General features: G+C 49.7%; 1 long non-coding RNA gene across 2 annotated transcripts in view; it reads left to right on the top strand.

Annotated features, from left to right (window-relative positions):
• Positions 1-15,484, top strand: part of LOC137777531 (uncharacterized) — a 38,966-nt gene extending 23,482 nt beyond the window's left edge. The window contains exons 3-4 of one of the 2 annotated variants that reach the window (XR_011076549.1): positions 10,272-11,039; positions 14,355-15,484. This is a non-coding gene — a long non-coding RNA (uncharacterized lncRNA). Of the gene's footprint in view, positions 1-10,271; positions 11,040-14,080 lie in introns of both variants that reach the window. The other variant, XR_011076548.1, reaches the window with a different exon arrangement.
• Positions 15,485-15,727: the final 243 nt, after the last annotated feature.

The raw sequence follows: 15,727 nt of genomic DNA, 5'->3' as shown, positions 1-15,727 counted from the left end.
AGCTGCAGCGAGCGCGGGCCACTCTTCATCGCGGTACGCGGGCCTCTCACCGTCGCGGCCTCTCTTGTTGCAGAGCACGGGCTCCAGACGCACAGGCTCAGTAGTTGTGGCACACGGGCTTAGTTGCTCCGCGGCATGTGGGATCCTCACAGACCAGGGCTCAAACCCGTGTCCCCTGCATTGGGAGGCGGATTCTCAACCACTGCGCCACCAGGGAAGCCCCACCTGACCATTCTTGATGATAAGCATGTTACTGTCTCTCCGGTGTAGGGAGGACATCTTTCACATGGGAATTTCATCTCTTGCTTTTAAGGAAAGTCAGGGTGTTCTTCTTGTATCTGCTGTTTTTTTTAAATGCCTTTAACTCAAAATGGGCGATATGCCAGAGTGGCATATTTTGAGGTGGCGTGTTCTGACCTCCTCCTTGAATTGATGGCGTTGGACCAGAGTTTTTGTAATAGCAGTCGTTGTATTGGGCCCTGGCCTGTGCTTGGCACTCCACAAAGTGCTTCCACACACATTGCCTTGTTGTGCAATGGGTCTCCTTACGCTGAGGCTACAGGTTGGGAGACAGGCTGCGGGATTTCCCCCACGACAGAGTCACCTGTGGGGAGTCAGGGCCTGCACCCCTGCCTCTCCCCGTGGTACTGTGGGCCATAGTGATCATGCATCCACATTGGGCCTACCATTGGGCAGGCACTTTTTGCCTTGAGTCATTCAATCTTTACAACAGCTCTGCAGGGGGATAGGTTTCGCTAAGGAGAAAACCAAAACGGAGCAGTGGAGTAACTTCCCTAAATTCATGCAGCCAGTAAATGCATCTAAGGGCTGGAACCTGGGTCCCTCTAAGTCGAGTCTGAGCTCTTAACCCCTCTACCTCGCCCCCATCCCCCAGTGCCTGGAAGAGCAGGAAGGTCTGTCCAGGAGCCAGGTTTCTGATTCTGTGACTTCATCTGAGATTTTAGTCTGGGCTTCTGGAGGAGGAGCCCTCTTAGGTTTGCTCTCATGATCTCCCCTTTTCTCTCCTAACCCCGAAGCCGGAACCACATGGCATGAACTGACTCTCCTCTGCGTGACCCTGGACAGGTCCCTTGACCTCTCTGGACGGGGCCTCCTGGTCTGTGAAGGCAGAGGAGAGGCACTAGATGCCTGCTAGGGGCCCTGTGCTCCTGTGTGTGCTGGTGTGTCCCCCTGAGGCCAAAACCTGTGTGAAAACCACAACCCCAAATGCCTGCTCTGCTTCTGAAGTATCATTGGAAGGATTCAGGAAGAACAAGGATCCAGACTGGCTAGGAGTCAAGTAGGCCCTTGAGACCCACGAGGCCTGCATTCTAGAAACTTCTAAAAGTCCCAGATTCACAGATGCCAGTAGAGCGCACGATTTCTCCTAACAACACACGCTGAACACTAGAACTGAGAACATTCCCGGGACCCCTTGGCCGTCTAGTGAGCGCAGTGCTGCTGCACGGGCGCCCCCTGGGAGACCCCCAGCTCTGTGCCCAGCCACCCAGTGACGTTTCAGAAAAAGGACACATTACCACGTGTGGTGGCTTCCAGGGTGGCTCACGTAAACCAGACTCTGAAGGCCAGAAGCCACCTGGGAACCGTTGGGCCCCAGAGAGGGAACGTCCTCACCGCTAGCGGCCAGGAAGCCTCTTGCGATACTTCTGGCAACTTCAACATCTTTGCACTCTTCCCTGGGAGACACTGCAAATGATGAGAAGACATCTCTGGGGTCTCTCACCATGTGAACTGGGTGACCCCAAAGAGAGAGTTTCTTTTCCCTGCACGTGGAACTGAGAGTGAATCACAGGAAAAAAACATGATGTGCCTCAACATGAGGCTTTGAGATGAAAAAACACACGTGAGATCCGGCTGTCTCGTAATTTCATCCCGTTCAGTTTGACAGATATTTATCACTGCCTCTGCACAGAGCTGTGCAAAATACCAGTGGGAACCACCCCAGGGAACCTCTAGATGCTTTTTCGTCCCATCGTCACCCAGCCTTAAGAGGCTGCTTGTGATGGTTCCGCCTTTTCAGAATGAGAAAACGAAAAGTTGGACAAGAGAAAACGACTTGTCCAAGATAACACCATTCATAAAATGGTTAATCCAGAATTTTAACCCATTTCTATGTGTCTCCAAAGCCTGAGAATGAGTGGAAAGGAGAGGGTAATTTTCTATAGGTATAGAAAAAACACTAGAAGGAAACACGGAAATGTGAGCAATGCTTCTTTCTGGTAGTGGGGCTACAATCATTCTTTGTGTATCCTTGTGCTTTTCCATCTTCCACTTTTTCTCTGTCCTTGGACCTGAGGTGCAGAGGATGGCACTAAACCTACTCCTCAGTCCCTCTCTAGCTTTATTTATTTATTTATAATTTTTTTAAAATTTTATTTATTTTTGGCTGCGTTGGGTCTTTGTTGCTGCACGCGGGCTTTCTCTAGTTGCGGCGAAGGGGGGCTACTCTTCGTTGCGGTGCTCGGGCTTCTCATTGTGGCAGCTTCTCTTGTTGCGGAGCACGGGCTCTAGGTGCGTGGGCTTCAGTGGTTGCAGCAGTCGGGCTCAGTAGATGTGGCACGTGGGCTCAGTAGTTGTGGCTCATGGGCTCAGTAGTTGTGGCACGCGGGCTCTAGAGCACAGGCTCAGTAGTTGTGGTGCACGGACTTAGTTGCTCCGCGGCATGTGGGATCTTCCCAGGCCAGGGCTCGAACCCGTGTCCCCTGCACTGGCAGGCAGACTCCTAACCACTGCACCACCAGGGGAGCCCTCCAGGTTTATTTAAATGATGAACCAATTCCCTTTATCCCCAGACCCTACTCCCACTCCCCCCTCCCCTCCAGACGACAACTCCTCTACATGTTAGATGTGTATTGCTTTGTTAGTACTCTTGTAAAATGTGTTTTGTTTTGTGTATTATATATTTAATTTACCTAAGAGAAAATCTCATTTTGTTTATCGCTTTTAAAAATACTCAGTACTCAAGAAAACAATTTTTTATTCCAGAAAATTTCCAGCTTTTAACAGTCGAGAGAATAATATAGCACCTTGTATATCCATCACCCAGCTTTGGCTATTGCCAATGCGTGGCCGGTCTTATTTATCTGTACCTCCTCCCATTTCTTAACTCTTTGGATTATTTCAAATCAAATCCCACACATATTATTTCATCTGCAAATATTTTAGTCTATATATTTAAAAGATAAATGCTCTTTAGAAAAAATAAAACTATTATCACACATGAACAGAATTAAAAATAACTCCTTAGTATTATTAAAAACCTAATCAGTATTCATAGTTTTTGTCTTAAAATTTTGGGGGGGTTAAAATTTGTTTGTTTGAATTGAGAGCAGTGAGGTCCATACATTGTGATTGTTTGCTATGATTCTTCAATCTCTTCTAATCTAGAGGGGTTTCCTCTATTTTATTTTCCTTGCAATTTTTTGCAAGGAAAAAATCTTGTCAAATTTCCTACACTGTGGGTTTTGCTGATTACATCCTTCTGGTGTTGGTTAACATGTTCCTCTGTCCCTGGTATTTCCTGTAAATTACTAGTTAGATCTAACAGACTCCAGTTGTTTTGTGGATTTTTTTGTTTGTTTTGTCTGGACAACTTCCTGGGTGGTACCATCAGGAGGTGTGTTTGTCTGGTTCTCTCTTTGGTGGTGTCAGCCATTGGAGATCATTGCCCAGATCCGTAATTCATTAGGAGTTGCAAACTGGTGCTTGTATTAGTCTGCCTGGGCTGCCATAAAAGATTAACACAGACTGGGGGCCTTATACAACAGAAAGTTATTTCCTCACAGTCCTGGAGTCTGGAAGTCCAAGGTCAAGGTGCCAGCAGGGTTGGTTTCTGGTGAGACCTCTCTACGTGGTTGCAGATGGCTGTCTTTTTGCCGTGTCCTCACATGGCCTTTCCTCTGTGAGCCTGATGAAAAAGAGATCTCTGGCATCCCTTCCTCTTCATATAAGGACACCAGTCTATTGAATTAGGGCCCCACCCTTATGACCTCATTTAACCTTAATTACCTCCTTAAAGGCCCCGTCTCCAAATACTGTCACACTGGAAGTTAGGGCTTCAATGTATGAATTTCAGGAGGACAAAATTCAGTCCATAACAGTGATATTTTAATTTTTATCATTCTTTCTTTGTGTATTTGTTGGAATATATATATATATAAAGAGAAATGTTCCTTCATCACCTATTTGGTTTAACTCTGAAGTACAGTTCATTTCAGAAAAGCATGATAATTACTTGATTCTTTCCCTTTATTTATCTGCTTTCAAAATAATGAAGCAGTTTCCTAGTATTGTCTAAAAGCAGTCAATCCTTTTTTGTTTGCTTGTTTTTGGCATCATTATGAACTCATGAATATAAACACGTTCAATTGGTCTCCACTGTGGTTATTATCATTATTGGTGCTTGAAGCATCCCATCTTTGGCCAGTGGGAGTGTCCTCAGGTTGGACACTGAGTTCTTTTAACATGACTTTAGTGTCCTCATCTGGTTCCTTGAGAATCTGGTCTGACCTATTTAGACCTGGAATCAATCAATCATGATGTTCCCCAGAGATGCCTCCACAAACAAGGCCACAAAGAAAGTCCCTGTGGGTGTCCAGGGGTGGAATTGCTGAGTCATGTACGGGATTAACCTAATTTAAGAATCGGGTTAAGGAACCAGAGTAAGAATTTCCAACTCAATTCAGAGGACGGCTGGACGAGTTCCCGCTCCCACTGCACACTTCGAGGGGCCTCTACCTGCTTCCTGCCTCTCCCCTCCCTGGCTCTTGGCTCATTCAGCCCTTTGCTGTGGGAAACCAACCTTTTGTTATTCTGATTCCCTTTTCTGTGATTACTGATGAGTTTAACAGCATATGCTTGCTTGCCTTTCAGATATCTCTTTTGTAAAATGTCAGTGGATCTTTGGAATAGGTTATGTTGTGTTAGGTAAGGAACAGTTTTATTTTTCTCCTTATAGTGAGCCAGTTTTCCCAATACCATTTACCTTTAAAAAAAAAAATCTATTTTTCCCCGATTGATTAGTGATGCCAAGTTATCTTATATTAAATTTGCAAATATGCATGAGTCTGTCTAAGTGCTCTGCTGTATTACATTGGTCCATTGGCCTCTTTTACGACTATTTTTATTACAATGACTTTGTAGTAGGTCTTAACTTCTGGTAGGGTAAATCCTCCCTCTTTGCTTTCCTTTTTTAAAGATGACTTACCTAGTCAAGGATCTTTTTTTTACTTCTATGTAAATTTTAGGGTAAATGTCTAAGCTCCTGTAAAAAAAAAAATCCCATTCTTTTAATCTGGAAATTTCTCCGCCTTTCTTTGTCTTTCATGACCGATGTATTTGAAGAATACAAACCCACTGTTTTGAGAACCTCCCTCAATTTGCATTTGTTGGATTGTTTCCTCAAGATTTGATTTGGATGTCTCACTTTTGGCAGGACCGGTGCATAAGTGCCACTGTGTTCTTCTCAGCGGGTTACACCAGGAGGTACCTGATGTCAGAGTGTGTCATCACTGTTGATGTTTACTTAACCACTGGTAAAGCCAGAGGCAGTGCGCTCTACCTTCTCCACTGTATTTCTCTACCATAAAGATATCCATCTTTTCTCTTTGTAATTACTAAATAATCTCTGGGGAGATACTTTGAGGCTGTAAATATCTGTTTACCTAACGATCATTTACTCAATGGTTTGAATATTCTTGTTTGAATCAATTACTCAACGATGGTTGCAGAAAGTTTGTTTTCTAACTCTCATCCCTTCCACATTTGTCATCTTTCTACTATAAAGAGCTTTCCCACCTCCCCCAGTTTATTTGCATGTTGGTTTCATTTTTAGGATCACTGTGGACTCATGCATTCTTTTTGATTCAATATGTTATAATCCATTATTGTCATCATTCTTTCTGCTGCTCAAATGGTCCCAGATTTGGCCAGGGGCATCCTCTTCAAGTGGACTTGCTCAGCGTCTTTTTGACATGTCCCCACCATTCCTATATCACGCCCTTCCTTACTTTCAGGCATAACAAAAAGTTCCAGGCTCATCTTGTGCTTTACCCTACCCAGCCCTAGAGTCACCCATTTATCCAAGGAGTCCTGTCCCTTTTGGTGGAGAATAGCATTTAGAAACCAAGATCTGGACATCAGTTGTGCTCGTTGCTGCTGAGGTGACATAGGGGCTGAACTTGGAAATTGAATTTTTAAAGCATGAGTTCATTCTGAAATCTCTCATCCCAATCCAACAGTAAAAGGTTTTTCATCACTGTTATGGGTTGAACTGTGTGCCCACAAAAGATGTTGAAGTCCTAACCACCCCCAGTACCTGTGAATGTGACATTAGTTGGAAAAAGGGTCTTGGCAGATGATCAAGTTAAGATGAAGTAATTAGGGTGGGCCCTCATCCAGTATGACTGGCATACTTATAAAAAGGGGGAACTGAGACACATACAGGGAGAACAGCACATGAAGACGAAGACAGAAATGAGGGCAATGCTTCTATAAGCCAAGGAATGCCAAAATTGCTAGCAAACCATCAAAAGCTAGGGGAGAAGCCATCTCCCTCACAGCCTCAGAGGGAACCAACCCTGCTGACACCTTGATCTGGGAATTCCAGCCTCCAGAACTGTGAAACAAAACATTTCTGTTGTTTTAAGCCACCCAGTTTGTGGTACTTTTTATAGCAGCCTTAGGAAACTAATACACTCACGTTTCTCTGTTCCTTACTTATGCCTCCTTTCTCCCACAATGAAAACTCTGGCTCCTAACAATATCTCATTTTCTCAGTCTTATGATACACAAAAATTGTCTCAGAATTGTTACACTCATATCTCTACCAACCACAAAATTATTAGGTAAAGTTAAAGATTCTTTGCAGTTCTTTTTGTGTTTATACGGAGGGTATAAAGTCAAAGTACTGCATTCAAAGCTACTTGGATTAGTTCTTTTTTTCCCTCCTTTTTCTTATGCGGTTATGTTATCGATTTGATATATAGTTCAGTTTATTTGTTTTGGTTTTATTCAGTTTTAGGGGTGGTGACCTCCCCATTCACACTGATGGAATTTTATTTACTCAACATGTGACGCATTAACAAAGTTCCAAAAGTTTGTCAAAACTATGCAGAAAAAGTATATTCAGAGAAATATCATTCTCTTTCCTTTCCCTGTCACTCCATTCCTACCCACCCCTGTGGGTAATTAAATGTGGTTTAATTCGTTTCTAGTTTACCCTTCTTGTGATTTTCCAAAAAGATGCAGATTTGTATGTATTTTCTTATTTCTCTTTTTACACAGAAGATAACATACAATGTATCACTCTGTTCTTCTACTTAACAGTATATTCTGGGAATCATTCCGTAAGAACGTTTAGAGCTCTTTCTCATTCTTTTTTTTACAGCTGCCTAGTGCTCCATTTTGTGGGTGTGCCACGTTTAATTCATGCCATCTCTGATTATGGGTATTGAGGCAGTTTCCACTATTTTGCTATTTTCATAAAGTTGGAAATAAATCTTCAGGATAAATTCCTGGAAATGGGATTGCTGGGGCAAGGGTTAAATACCTGTCTAGTTTTGTTCGGTATTGTCAAATCATCCCCATAGGGCTTTAGCCCTTTGATTTCCACCAGCAATGCCTGAGAACGCCAGTTTCTCCACAGCCTCTCCATGTGGTGCGTTGTCAAGCTTTTGAATTTTTGCCAACCTGATGGGTGAAAATGGTATTTCAGTATAGTTACAATTTGTATTTCTCTTATTATGAGTGAAGTTGAACATTTTTTTACCATGTTTGAGGGCCGTTTATTCCATTTTTTGTGAATTGTATATTCATGGTTTTTGCCCAGTTTTCTGTTGGAACTTTGGTCTTTCCCCTCACATTTTAAAGAGCTCTTTAAATATGAATCATATTAGTGTTTTATCTTTGATATGTGTATTACAAGTACTTCCCTTCAGTATGTCATTTTCACTTTGCTTATAGTGCTTTTTGCCATGTAAAAGTTTCTTTTCTTTCTTTTTTTTTAAAATTTATTTACTTATTTATTTTTGGCTGTGTTGGGTCTTCGTTTCTGTGCAAGGGCTTTCTCCAGTTGCGGCGAGCGGGGGCCACTCTTCATCGCGGTGCGCGGGCCTCTCACTGTCGCGGCCTCTCTTGTTGCGGAGCACAGGCTCCAGACGCGCAGGCTCAGCAATTGTGGCTCACGGGCCTAGTTGCTCCGCGGCATGTGGGATCTTCCCAGACCAGGGCTCGAACCCGTGTCCCCTGCATTGGCAGGCAGATTCTCAACCACTGCGCCACCAGGGAAGTCCTCTTTTTTTTTAAAAACTTTCCTTGGATTTAACCATTTATTAAACTTGGATTTATCCATTTTTTAATTGAAGTATAGTTGATTTACAATGTTGTGTTAGTTTCTGGTGGATTTATCCACTTTTAAAACTGCATCTGGATCATATTTGAAGCGTTAATGGCTAAACAGTAATAGCATCCCTGTTAAATCCTAAGCAATCAGAACACTTGCTTCACTAGATTTTGCCAAATACCAATCATACTGGACTGAGCTAATCTACCCCTCTTTCTGAAACTATTATGGCAAATAATTAAAATAAGACTTCCTCTTATTTTTTTTTAACTTATTTATTTGGCTGCACCGGGTCTTAGTTGCAGCACGCGGGGTCTTCGTTGTGGCGTGTGGAATCTTTTAGTTGCGGCACGCATGTGGGACTGGTTCCCTGACCAGGGATTGAACCCGGGCCCCCTGCATTGGGAGAGTGGAGTCTTAACCACTGGACCACCAGGGAAGTCCCAAGACTTCCTCTTACTTCATCTTGCTGGGCCACAAATTGTCCCTTGCTCCGAGTTCAAACTGTAACCACCTTCTAGCTACAGTAAGGGGGGCCTGGGGCAGAGCCAGACGCTAACGGTGGACCGGCTGGTCGACGTATTGTCACTGTGAATTAAGCAGGAGATGGCCTTGGGAACCAGAGAAGAGTCCTAGGGTCCAAGGGAGCTGATTTTACTGGTTATGACGGGGACCTATTTCTCTCATATGATTTGAGGCACTTCAGAAGGCTCCTGCCTTCCATATTTGGTCATCTCCAAATACGGGCCTGCCGTTCTGCCTGAAATTTCACTGCGGGCCCCCGCTTTGGGCTCAGACGTTGAAACAGAAGGGTTATGTGCGTGTACATACCTACTGGTCCAGAGGCACAGAGTGGTCGTGAGCTTGTCAGCTCCCTCTTAGCAGAGCTTGGAAGGAATGGGACATAGGAAGGTCATGCTTTGATAGGAAGACTGAGCCTGGGACCAAGGGTGATAGAGGGCATTGAGGTGGGAGGACGTGCCCTCGTGTGACCATCTAGAGAAGGATGTGGAGCTGAGGGTGCAGACACGGGGCAGAAGTGTCAGGACAAGGGGTACCACCTCTGGGAACCGTCCATCTCTGCTCCACTTCCTTGCCCAGGTCCCCAATGCAGGATGTGGCTTATTCCCTAGTGACCCTGCCTACTCCTCTCACATGCAGCCAGAGTGATCTAGAGCCTTCCAGAGGCTCCCTGTCACCTTCTGAGTCCTAAACAAACCCCTTACCCTGGCATTCAAGGCCCATCTCTCCAGGTTCCTGTCCCTCCAACTTTGCCCACAGACCCTATGAGTCTTCTCTGAACAAAAACACTGGAATGTGCAAAGTGACAAGGACAGAGTATTCATGACAACTGGGGAACTGTGATGTACAACTAGGACCTTTCTCATAAATCTGGGTTCAGGCGCAGCCAAGGTGGGAACTGTCTCAAACGCACTTTCAAAACTCCAGGTCCTCCCTCCGTCTTGGGGGTCCTTTCCCCATCCCTGGCATCACCGAGGCCCCGCATTCTGAAAGGCTCCAGGATGCCCCTCTGGCAGAAGCTGTCTCTGGTCCCCCGGCCCTAGCCGGCAGCATTGCCCCAGCTGCCTTGCTGAATTCAAGCTGTCCGAGCACTTGGCCCGGAGGGAGGGGTGCAGGCGCCACCTTGTGGCCCCAAGCATTTAAGGCACTGAAAGCTGACCCTGGACGGGAGAATTGCTGTGGATCCCAAAGCTTGAGGGCCCAAGACCGTGGGTGGGAAGAGCGCATGCTCCCAGCCTGCCTGTCCTCACACCCCAACCCCGCTAAGACGGGTCACCGGGGTGCCCCGGGCCTCCTGACGGGGAAGATGGTTTTAGCGCTTGGAAGGGGAAGGTCCCATTGGTCTCATTCCTACAGGCCCTTATGTTCCTCCATCCCCGCCCCCCAGGTCTCACCAACTCTGAGGCTGCCAAGTGGGGCTGCGGCAGGATGCTGCCTTGTTGGGGTGCCGTGCGGTGTAGGAGCTGAGGATGAGCGTGGCGTGCAGAGAGGCCCGGGTTGATCAGCCTGCCGTCACAGGCACACCACTTGATCTCCTGGGGCCTCAGACTTCCTCTTTGTAAAGAGGGTAATGATTCACACCACGGATGTTCCTGAGAGTTGGAGATATGGACATAGACTCTTGGCACTTAATAGGTGCTAAAAATGGCCGCTTGTGAACGTGAGTGGCGACCAGACACCTTCTCCAGGAGCGCACTCCCTGCCCTGTCGGGGGGACGTCTCCCCTCAGCGGTCCCTGGGCGCCCTCATCGCTACCCTCAAGCCCCTGTTGGGCACCACTTACTTGCTGGCACGCCCACCAGCGGGCAGATGGTGCATGGCAGGCAGGTGCAAGATCGTCTACCACAGTGCCAGGCACCTGGTACGTGCTCAGATGGACACGTGGGTCAGATGTGACTCCTGACATGGGGGCTGTGAGACCAGCGTAAAATGGATGAGAAGGTCGCCCTCAAGTCTTCTAAGAGACGGTCAGTGAATGAAGAAGTTGGGGGGAAAGCACTCCCTGAGCTTCTCTCAGGAGGACTTGAGTGTCAAGATGCCAACCAAGAGACCAGAGCTCTGCCCCATCCCGTCGGAGCAGCGGGGCGCCCACTCCATCGCAGGAAGGGAGCTACAGAAGGGGAGCTGCCCCCGCGGCGCCCACGGGCTGCGTGAGGTGAGGCCTGGCGGGACGGGCGCGGGGTCTGCGCTGGCTCCAGAGAGAGGAACCTCGAGCTGGGGCTGCTTCCAGAGCTTTCTGGAAAAGAGGGGACTGCACTCCCTTCCTGTGCAGAGCCTTCTGAGTCCACAGGGAAGAGGAGAGACCGTGGGGTGCAGGGCAGACACCGGCCGGGCTGCAGGGCTCTCGGGCCTCGAGTCCCCGAGCGGGCTGACCTCGGGGGTAGCTGGGCGGGTTGAGCCAGCCGGGCCTCCGAGGAGGAGCACCCAGCTGGGTGAGGCGGCAGCCCCACCCTCTGCGTGGTGCCCTTGCCACGGTGCCCAGACGTTCCCGGGGCCGGGCAGGCTGCGGGGCTGGGGCTCCGGACGCACTCTCGGGGCAGCTGGAGAACCGCACTCGGCTGGCCTCCCTGTGGATGCTGCCAGGCCGTACAGCCCTCTCCGGCCAGCCGCCTGGTCCCGGGAGGCGATGAGGGCAGAGCTGCCGCAGGCAGCTCAGATACCCCCGTCCTGAGCCCCAAATGTGCTGGACCGTTCCCAGAACTTCCCACAGAGCAAAGGGGAGGCCTCGGTTAACCAGGAAGGAAATTGCCTTCCCTTCCTCCTGCTTTGATTCACCTCAACAAATACTTACCATCACCCGCTCTGCGCTGGGCCCTGTGCTGCCCCGAGGGCTTCCGTGACGACAGAGTGCAGACGGGCGGGCAGGTCCTGCAGTGCAGCCCCCGCCTAGCTTGGTCTGAGCCCACTTCCTCCAGGACACCTGCCCGTGCACCCGTGCGAGGTTGGTTGGTTTGAGAGCAGGAAGGCACCTCCGGCTGGGGTAGAATCTCACTGCCGCCTCCCAGGGCAGGGGGGCACAAGAGACTTCTCTGGGGTCTGGTCTCACGCCCCTCACTGGCTTCAGTCCTTGGGTCCGAGGCGGGCGGAGGGAGCTGTGAATCTGGTCAGCACCTTCTCTGAGCTCTCAGGCTGCGTGATCCCTGTGGCCTCCCTGGCTGGCGCCCCGGGGCATAGCCTGAGCTGCGTCCCTCCTCCTGGGCCTAATCGGGCCTGCGACCCGGAGGCCCAGCTCCCCTCAGACGGTGGCCAGGATGTGGATGGTGCTGGTACAGTTACCCACACGTAATAGCGGGACAGTAGCAGCGGGCATTAATCATGACACAGGCAACACCTGCCAGGAACGGGCTGGACCCACATGAGACGGAAACTGAGGCTCCGAGTGGTGAAGTGACTTGCCCTTGGCTGCACAGCTGATGCGGCAGGGCCTGGTGTGGTCACAGGTCTGCCTGCTCCCTCTGGCCAGCCTTAGGGCTTCCCAACAGAAATTTATTCCCTCCCAGCTCTGGGGGCTGCAAGTCCGAGATCAAGAGCACCAGGGCTGTGCTTCCTCTGAGACTTTTCCAGCTTCTGGTGTGGCCGATGCTTGGTGCTCCTTGGCTTGCCCTGTGTCACCTCAGTCTCTGCCTCTGTCACCTCTCCCTCTGTGTCTCCATCTTCACGTGGCATCTCCTCTTCCTACAAGGACATCAGTCATACTGGATTAGGGCCCACTCCCATGGCCTTACCTGCAAAGACCCTCTTCCAAATAAGGTCACATTCGCAGGTACGAGGGGTTTTGGACAAGAACATATCTTTGGGGGAAAGGGGGGACAACTCAACCCACAATCGAAAAGAAACTGAGATCAGGGGCAGAGCCTGAAGCCATGAGTTCCAGGTTTGAAATTTCTTTGTAGTATCAAGTTTCATCTTAAAAATTCTTGCATTTCATACATTATTCTCTATTATAAATTCATGTTTGTTTTCATAGGAAATATTATTTCTCCAAAGCTTTGACACTTTGGTGAGGAGGAACATGTATATCCTATGGCTTCATGAGCCTTCAGGACATTTCTAAATTTCCTCAAGGGAAATTATATCCCAGTTGGAAAAGTATCAACCAGCAGAAATTCATTTAATTCCCTTAAAAATCCAGAGAGGCAGGTATATTTAACCAAAGAGGAAACTGAGGCTCCTAGAGGTTCATGATCTGCTAAAATCACACCATAATGGAATTTGGTTCTTCTGGCTCCTTGATCGGCTCCTCTGCTGTAAGCATGTGACGGGGGGGGGGGGGGGGGGGGGGGGGGGGAGGGAAGGAGAAAGAGGCGTGTGCCCTTCCCCACACGCCCACATGTGCAGGGAGGGATTTTTGTACCTGTTGTGAAGTTCAGTTACATGAATTCTGAAACATAAACATAGTTTGCTACATAAAACCATAAATTTTTCATTAAGATAGAAAAGAAAATCTACCCACACCGCATTCAAATGTTATATTCGCAAATACTCATGCTAGAAACGCCCTTCAGTGTTTGCTTGTGAGAAGGGGCAGTGTTCTTCATCAGCTCTGCTGGTTATTTGGTGGTTATTTCGAAGGTAGTTAGTGGACTCTTTGCACGGAGAGAGTTGTTTCCAGCAGCTGCTGTGAGCGGCTCCAAGTGAAAGTACTCGTGTTAGGTGGGTGCCCACCCGGCTTCACCCAGCCCCGCCCGTTCACCTGGTCGCCCACCCTCCCTCCACGCAGCAAACCTCTGCTGGGTGACACACGCCTCTGCCCGCAAGGAGCTCGTGCGCTGGAGCACAAGGGCCCCTGACACGAGACATCCTCGTACCCGGGAAGGAGCAAGGGGGAGCCTCGGGGGCTGGGAGAACAGCCCTGTCCGCGTGCCAGGCGGGCCGAGTGTGCATGTGCGTGTGCACGTGCGTGCGAGTGGGCAGGTGGCAGCCCCAGAGCTGCCCATCGGCTTGGTCTCACCTGGCATCCATGGCCCCGCCCTGAATCCGCCTCCTCACCTCCAGGGGTGGGTGAAGCCAGGACAGCCATTGCAGACGTGCGCACCTGCCCAAGCCAGCCCCGGACGCCAGGCTGGGACCCCTGACACCCCTGCCCTGCCCGGGCATTGGGCAGCCTGGTCCTGGCCCCCCCGCTCCCCTGTTTGCTCCCAGAGGCCGTGGCCCTGGTCTGGGGCTGCGTGAGCATCTCCTTGTTTTCACCCACAGATCCCAAGGGTTCTCAGGAGGATTTGCTAGAGGAAGGAGATAATTAAGGCGACACCCATGCTGGGTGGATCAGGGTGAGTCTGAGGTCTGTTTGGGAGGCTTTCGGTTCTTAGTTCTGCCACCCCGTTGGCTGAGGGAACACCAGCTACTACTTCTGAGTGTCATGGCGCAAAGCGCCGTGCTGTCTCACCACAGACACTGCTGTAATCCTCTCTGCAGGAATTGCTTGTTTCCCTCCCCAGAGAGGTTAAGTGACTTGCCCGGTGTCTTCCAGCCAGGAAGTGGTGGAGCAGGACCGCCTGCCATAGCCTGTGGCGTCTTGGCGATTTGGGCCCCTTGGTCCTGGCCTGGGAGAGGATCTCGGGACGCAGAGCAGACGTTTCTCATGGAACCAGCCAGTGCGGTGTGTCAGTGAGAGAAACTGGACGGGCCACAGTGCCCACATCTCCCAGCTGCCTTGTCTGGGTGCCTGAAACTTCTCCACTTGAGCACCTTTCCTCTGTGTGGAGTTCCGTGTCAGCGTCCTTGGAGAAGCAACCCACTCCACCAGCAGCACCGGTACAAACAAAACCTGGCGCAGATGTCCAGGCTGGTCCTGGGTGGGAACGGCATCCCTGGTCCGGGATCTCTCTGAGTCCTCGTCTCTATTGTGAGTCTGAGGTTCCAGGGTAGGAAACTGAGGCCCAGAGGGGCTCCCAGAGTTGCCCAAGGTCACCCCACAGGTAAAGAATTGATGTTTAACTCTTTAACGTGCGGTGATGACAAGGACACTTGTAAGTGTCTGCAGTTGAGCTGCTCCTGGCACACCAGCGCCGAGGCTGATCTTCTGGGAACAAATTCTAGTAAGATGCCACCTGCAGGCTGGTAGCAACTCTTCACGGCAAGAGGAATACAGCAGTAATAATACTCACTGCCGCCTTCGAGGGCCCTCTCGGCACAGTGGTGATCCCAAGCGCTTAGCACATAGAGATTATGTTTGATCTTCAAACAGCCCTGCAGACAGGCATTCTCATTTCCCAGTTGAGGATGTGATGGCGGCAGAGAAGTTATTGATCTGACCGAGACCATCCAGTGGTGGGAGGATCTGGTCCTGACCCCAAAGCTTTTCAGTTGCACCCACTCGTTTTCTAGAAGTTTCGCTACGTGATTAGGCACGTCCTCTGCAAACATGATTATTTGTATCTGCTCTTATACCAGACGCTAGGCTGAACCAAGGGAAGAGGTTTTGTCCACACCAGGTGAGCGTGGGGTGCTGCAGGGAGCAGCAGTCGGGTGCCCGGCCAGGAACGGATGTGGGTCCTCCCGCCTCCTGATACGGTCCTACCTCTCCCTCAGGCTTGCCGCTCAGCAGGCCAGTCCTTACACCAAAAACCCTGAAGGGGGCTGCGCCAGCCTTTGTGAATGAGGAGGGAGAGGGGTCGACAGAGTCTCGGGGGCAGCTGGACAAGGAGGGGGCCCAGGCAGTGGACCTCTGGGGTGGAGGATGGGGGTGAGGAGGCGTGCCCTCTGGGTAAGGTGAGTGACGGTGTACCTCGGGCCAGTCTGGGCAATGCCCCGGAGCCTGGGGGGCACTGGGGTCAAAGGCTCCCAGAGGAGCAGGGGAACTGAGACCCCAGATGTGTCTTCAGATATCTGTGGACCCATCCA

Source organism: Eschrichtius robustus, chromosome 15 (genome assembly GCF_028021215.1).
Source record: "Eschrichtius robustus isolate mEscRob2 chromosome 15, mEscRob2.pri, whole genome shotgun sequence".
Classification (NCBI taxonomy): domain Eukaryota; kingdom Metazoa; phylum Chordata; class Mammalia; order Artiodactyla; family Eschrichtiidae; genus Eschrichtius; species Eschrichtius robustus.
The sequence above is the reverse complement of the archived record's forward strand: the minus strand, read 5'-3'. Positions and strand labels throughout refer to the sequence as shown.